At 39.3% G+C, this 6,000-nt stretch overlaps 1 protein-coding gene across 1 annotated transcript in view; it reads right to left on the reverse strand.

Moving 5' to 3' along the window:
• LOC135324464 (probable global transcription activator SNF2L2) overlaps positions 1-4,737 on the reverse strand; it is a 136,724-nt gene extending 131,987 nt beyond the window's left edge. The window contains exon 1 of the mRNA XM_064500953.1: positions 4,590-4,737. The gene's annotated coding sequence lies outside the window, so the exon portion shown is untranslated. The remainder of the gene's footprint in view (positions 1-4,589) is intronic.
• Between the last annotated feature and the right edge of the window lie 1,263 nt (positions 4,738-6,000).

The following is a 6,000-nucleotide window of genomic DNA, read 5'->3' on the forward strand; positions in this document are numbered from 1 at the left end:
CCAGTGCTCTTGTACAAATTCTCATCCCTACCGTGCAGTTGTTTCAATTTCTCATGAAGCAATTTCTGAACCACTGTAAATTACAGCCTAACTTCTTAAGGAAAACCAAAATCAGCACCAAGAAAAGAGTGGCTAACAGCTAGGGGCTGGATCTACTGCTGCTATTCCAAGGGAAGTGCCCATAGAAGGTAATTGTAAGCAATGTTATCAAATTTTTCACCAAAGCAGCTGAGGCATAGGTATATGATCTCTTCTAACAGCTTTGCTAGAGAAGGCAATAGCCTTCAGGAAAAGAGTAAAGCAGATAGTTGGAGTATAAGGAACTACTTCAGCACAAATCAATATTCACTACAGACAGTCTGCCAGTGCCTAAAATCAAGTCTATATTTGGATTAGCACTATTCAGTGCTATGTGTGCAGATTCTACTGTAGTTTTAGGGGACAGAAAACTGACCCATAACTTTGCTGACTGGTTAGGGATCAAGGGAAAGCAGAGAGAAAAAGATGCTCATATGACAAGTGATAATTTTAAGTGTGTCAGAAAAAAGATTACAACTATTTTCAGTCTCAATCTTATTATCCTGTATATTTACAAACTACCAAAGCTGTGTGTTTAAATGAGGGTTTACTCCTTTCCTTTCTTCATCCTCTACTATTTTATCTTGCAAATAAGGCATAAGCTTCTACTTGCTGCCATTTTCATGACAATCTTTATGTTTTAATCTTGCATTTATTACTTCATTAGAGGATCAATCTGAAATGAAAAACTGAATTGAAGAAGTGCAAAAGAGGTGGAGGTCAAGGACACTCCATAGATGGAGATCTTCAATTGCAGCAGGAAACAAAAAATATGAGTACTGTAATGATTTGTAAAAATGTTCTCATTTGCTACTAAATGAAAATTCCCCTTTAAGAAAAGAGAATCATTGGATCACAGCAATATTATTAATCAGGACCATAAATTGAGAGGAAAAAAAATCTAGACTTTTTTCAAGTTACTACTGTGCACAGTAGACTTTAACTTCAAAATTCAATAAAAAGTGAAAAAATATATTTGCAGATATTAATTTCAGTCACACCTTTGTCAAGAATCTATTTAATACAAGAACTCTAGCTGGAGTGCTTTTTCCTCTTGTCAGTTTCAAACCTCTGATGTTAGTCTAAGCACTTTTCAAATTTAAGAAATACTCATAGACCGCTTCAGAAACAAACCAAAGAAAAGATCTATGACTACCACAAGAACACTCCTGTGGTGCATATGTTCTATGAAACACCATAATAATGCCAGTCCTACAGCTGAGACATAACTCATGGAATACTGTATTTAATGAAGCATTACTCTCATCTCTGTCAAGATGATGTGTTGCATGATACAGGTAACTTTGAATTTATTTTAAAATACTCATTACCCATTCAATTTTTTTTCCTTACTGATATATTACATATGAAAATAAAATCCTGTCTCTAATAGTGTCCTTCTGGTACATCATTTTTTCCTTAGAATAACAAAAGAAAAAAAAGTCGATGAGAATAATAGGGCAATTATGTTCTCGAAGAGAAAAAGTGTGCCCTCCTGTATAACAACACACTAACTCAGACAGAAAAGGCAGCCCCACCTTGACATGTAACTCCTATACTACTAAAGGAAAAAAATTTTGATGTAACATTTATTGCCTCAATCTTAGGGGCTATGGTTAGATATGAGTAACACTGAAGAAAGATCTAAATATACAGGAAAGAAGGCAAATGGAACAATGCTGTAAATGGCATGGGTCCCATGTCATTTTAACAGAAAGCAAATACAATATTTAATTTGCAACAATTAAAAAAAATCCTTATATATTTGACTCTTCAGCCAATTACTTACCTGTCTAAAATATTCATGAAAGACCTTCTTGGAAAGAATGGAATTCATCTAATGTTTGGAAATTTTGAACATCAAAAACATAAAAAAATTTTGAACATCAAAAACAAAGTAAACAGCAGCTATAAAGGAAAATCAACTCCAATGTAATCTATTTAGTCATATTGAGGTTTAAGCACAGTATTTATTTGATAATATTGACACTCACATTAAAAATAATTTTTAAAAAACTTATTCTTTAGTATACCTTTTAAAAGATCTGATTCCAATTACAGGTTAAAAATACTTTTTTCCATTGTGTACATTTTGTTGCTCCTTTATCATAAATTTTGTTTGGGGGGGGGGGAAGACAAATTTATAAATTCCATTTCCCCCCTCAGCAAATATAAAGGACTTCATTAAACATGGCCTGGAGAAGATGAGGGGGAGGGGAAGTACCATGTGTTTTATCCACATACAAACTTCAGATGAATAATGTTAAAAAAGAGATCCAAACTCGATCACCCCCTCCCCCAACAGAGAGACCAGATTGTTAGAAATCACAAGTTTCCCATTCCGATTTTCTTCATTAAACTGTAAGCTTTTGCTTTTAAAACACCAATGCAAAACTTCCGGGATTGCTGGGGAATGTACAGGCCTCGACTTTATATCTGCAACACACCCCGGCGCCTCCATCCACAAACACACAAGCGACATGTGAGCACGTTTAGCAGAACCATATTTTCCTCTCCTGCCTTCCTAGGAAGTTTTAGCCCTGACTGATAGGATCTAAAAATCCATTTTGAAAGAGCCAGTTCCTGCTCTCTCCTCTCACTCTACAAAGCAATGGCTGCACAGCTTTTCCTGGTTAGTTACCTTGGTGAAGTGACACCCAAAAGTGAGATCTAAGCATGCACAAGATCGGTTAAGACCCAGATGCATAGACTGGAAGCATGTTTCATGGCAAAACTAGGCCTGTCTCTCCTCTTCTTCCCCTGTCATCGTGTCACACCAATCAAACACGTCCGTGTATGTGTGAATCTGTATTTGGCTGCTATGACTTCCTGATACTCTGCTGCTGATGGCATACGCACAGGGAAGGGGGGGAGGGGGGACACTTCCAACCACCACAAAACCTTGCCTGCCTCTTCCTTTCTCCAAGCAGAGACAGACCTCAGCTGTCCCCCTTCTTCAGGCTCAGTCAGCACACAGCATCCAGTAACAAACTGGAACACTAGCCGAAAGACTCATTTTCTGCTCACCTCCTCTTAATCACCGAGAGGAGAAAAAAAAAAACAAAACTTTTTTTGTGCAAAGAACAATAAAAACCTCTCTCTCGACGGGGTGATGAGAATCACCTCTTTACAAACAACTTGCATTTATATTAATAGAAGCGTGTATGTACTCCCCTCCCCCCCAAAAAAGGCAGATTTTCCGTGCAAACCGGAAATGCGATTTGTTTGGAAGGCGATTATAAAATTGTAAGCGCATGTTTTACGCCACTCTTTGTTCCTCAGGCTACTGCAAGGCGGGGGGGGAGGGGACGGCTTGCTTTTTGCAGAGAAAAGGGAAGGAGAGAAGCTATTTTAGGAAGTGAATCACATCTTTACAGCAAGAGTGACTTGTCTGTGCAATTAAAAACAGACTGAACGATACTAAACTGAAAGGCAACAGGAGCTGCAGCCTTAGTGAAGCCCCAGCCCCTGCTCCCCAAACATACTCCCGTGTGTTTGTACATTTGGGGCAAACAGGGAGATTATCCGGGTCACAGCCCCCTTGGCTTTACTGGTTAATGCTGCTATTCTAACAATACCGCTCCCCACACACACCTGTTTTCCTCCTCTTTCCACTCCACTTCTCTTTCCTCGGCCACATCTACCTAAATATTTGGTATAGAAGACAACAATCCTATTACAAAACACTAACGAACTGCAATGTTTGTCTCCCTCCTTTCCTAAAACGGAACACACTGAACTTCAACATGCAACGTTCAGCTGCCCTAGCTGCATGCAATAAAACTAACCCTTCTGCTTGAAAGAGGGGAGGATTATAATCTCCCTCCCAGCACCCCCTGTTTATAGCTACTAAAATACACCTCGATCAATCAATGCGGAAAAAGAAAAGGAGACGAGACCAATCTCCCAGCCCCATCACAACCGCTGAGCTGCTCCTGGAGGAGCTGTTACTTTTGGAATCTATTTCTGTCTCTACTGCTTTGCCCGGAGCTAAACGCTCTCTTCAGCCGCAATACCAAAGGACTGGAAAAGCGGCTGATTACTATTATCTTAATTTTTCAGTCGCTTTCTTTAAAAATTACATATACGCACACACACGCAGACAGATAGATAGATATAGATACACGCACACGCAACATTCCCTCCTTTCTCCTCCTTCTCTCTGTTGGTGCAGCTGACACGAATCAGGAACCGGGGTTCTTTTTTTTTTTTCTTATTAGAGATTTGCATTATGATTATTCCAAAAATATTGGATCTTTTTTTTTTCTCTTCACCCCCGAGAAATATAAATATTTTTAGAGCGATGGAGGTTGGAGAAAGTGGGGAGGAAAGGAAGGAGGTCGCATAATAATCCTTGGAACCAGCAGGGGTGTTTTTTTAAGGAGTGAAGGTGAGCATGGTGCGTGCTTGCATAATCAATAATAATAGATTATTTCAAAAAGAGACTATAATGGCAAAGGTCGAGAGTGTACCTGGGAAGGGGGGAGAACAGAATTGTAAATTATATTTACCTTGCTTGAGAGGAATGTTGTGTTGAATGGCTTCCCTCTCTGTGAGTCACCCAGAGTACAAAACCAGAGAGGGATTAGATTATGACTTCATTGATGACAGGCATTCCTTCTTCCTGCTTCATCCCACCGCTTCCCCAACCCGACACCATCGTTCAGGAAGGGGGTTCTCCCATTGGTTCACCTCGAGGAGAGCACCCGCCTCCTGCGCAGAAAGGGCGGTCCGATGGAGACTTGTTAAGCGTTATGCAGTCTGGAAGTGAGGGGGAGAGTGGTGTTATGGTGCTCTCACTGTCAAGATGTGGCGGGAGCAGGCGTAAAAATATGCATGGTTAGCAGTCTCTCTTAGGAAATGCAGGCTGCTTGATTTTTTTTCTACGTTTTCTCCCTTTCTGCTTGTGTGCGTTTAGGGAAGAGAAAAACTGGAGGTACCTCAGTGAGGAAGGGAGGGGAAGGACTATAGTAATAATAGTAGTTGGGGGATAGGTGGAAAAAGGTGCTGAAATTTAACTATGTCTCTGCTAGTAGAAGTCCCTAGGAAACTAAGGGAGAGGTGAGGATAGGGAGGAATGAGGCTGAGGTTGGAAATTGTTGTACCTGATGATTATGTGTGAGGGGCCTTGAATTTAATTTTATTTAATTTTATTATTTAATTTTTCATCTTAAAAAGGCATTGAAGGGTGTTGTTAAGAATGGGAAGGGGACAAAAAGTTTTGCCAATCTGTGATTGTAGATGGTCACTGGGGGGGGGGGGGGCTGTAGAGACCATCTCAGCTAAATCTGTCTGTTGAGATCACCAGTCAACTGCCAAATGTCTGTTAATGAAGACTAGGAGTGATAGGCTATTATTAACTAAACATTCTTCTAGAAAATCTGGCTCTGTCATGGGTCTGGAGGTGGTTATTAGAGTAATTGCTATATGTTATATTGCATGCAAATAGATGCCCACTGTGTTAAGAGAGGAGTTCAGTGGATTTTTTTTTTTCCTTCTTAAGACTAGAAGGATAATATAACTGTTCCTTCTTTCCTCTTTCTTTCTTCCTTCTCCCCCTTTCTTAAAACTTTTAATGTTAAAACTCAAAATATACTTGTAAACTTTATAAGCTGGTACATTTTTTTTAACTATTGCCTGTACTGGTATTTGTAAGTAATATAGCTGTCTATAAATAGTTAATGTTTAGCACACTAAAATAACAGGCCTACTAATTTGAACTTTTCTGAAACCTGATAATAGTGTTATCATTAAAACTAAAAACAAAATGTTTAAGCTGCTTTCAGAATGACTAATTCATTCCATCTTGCAAAATAAAGAATAGAACCTACTGTATATGATATTACATTTCAGTGTTTGGCTGTCTTGTTTTTGTGTCCTTCCCCCCCCCCCCCCCCCCAATGGAGTTAGGATCAGTAATGG

This window comes from Dromaius novaehollandiae, chromosome W, assembly GCF_036370855.1.
Source record: "Dromaius novaehollandiae isolate bDroNov1 chromosome W, bDroNov1.hap1, whole genome shotgun sequence".
NCBI lineage: Eukaryota > Metazoa > Chordata > Aves > Casuariiformes > Dromaiidae > Dromaius > Dromaius novaehollandiae.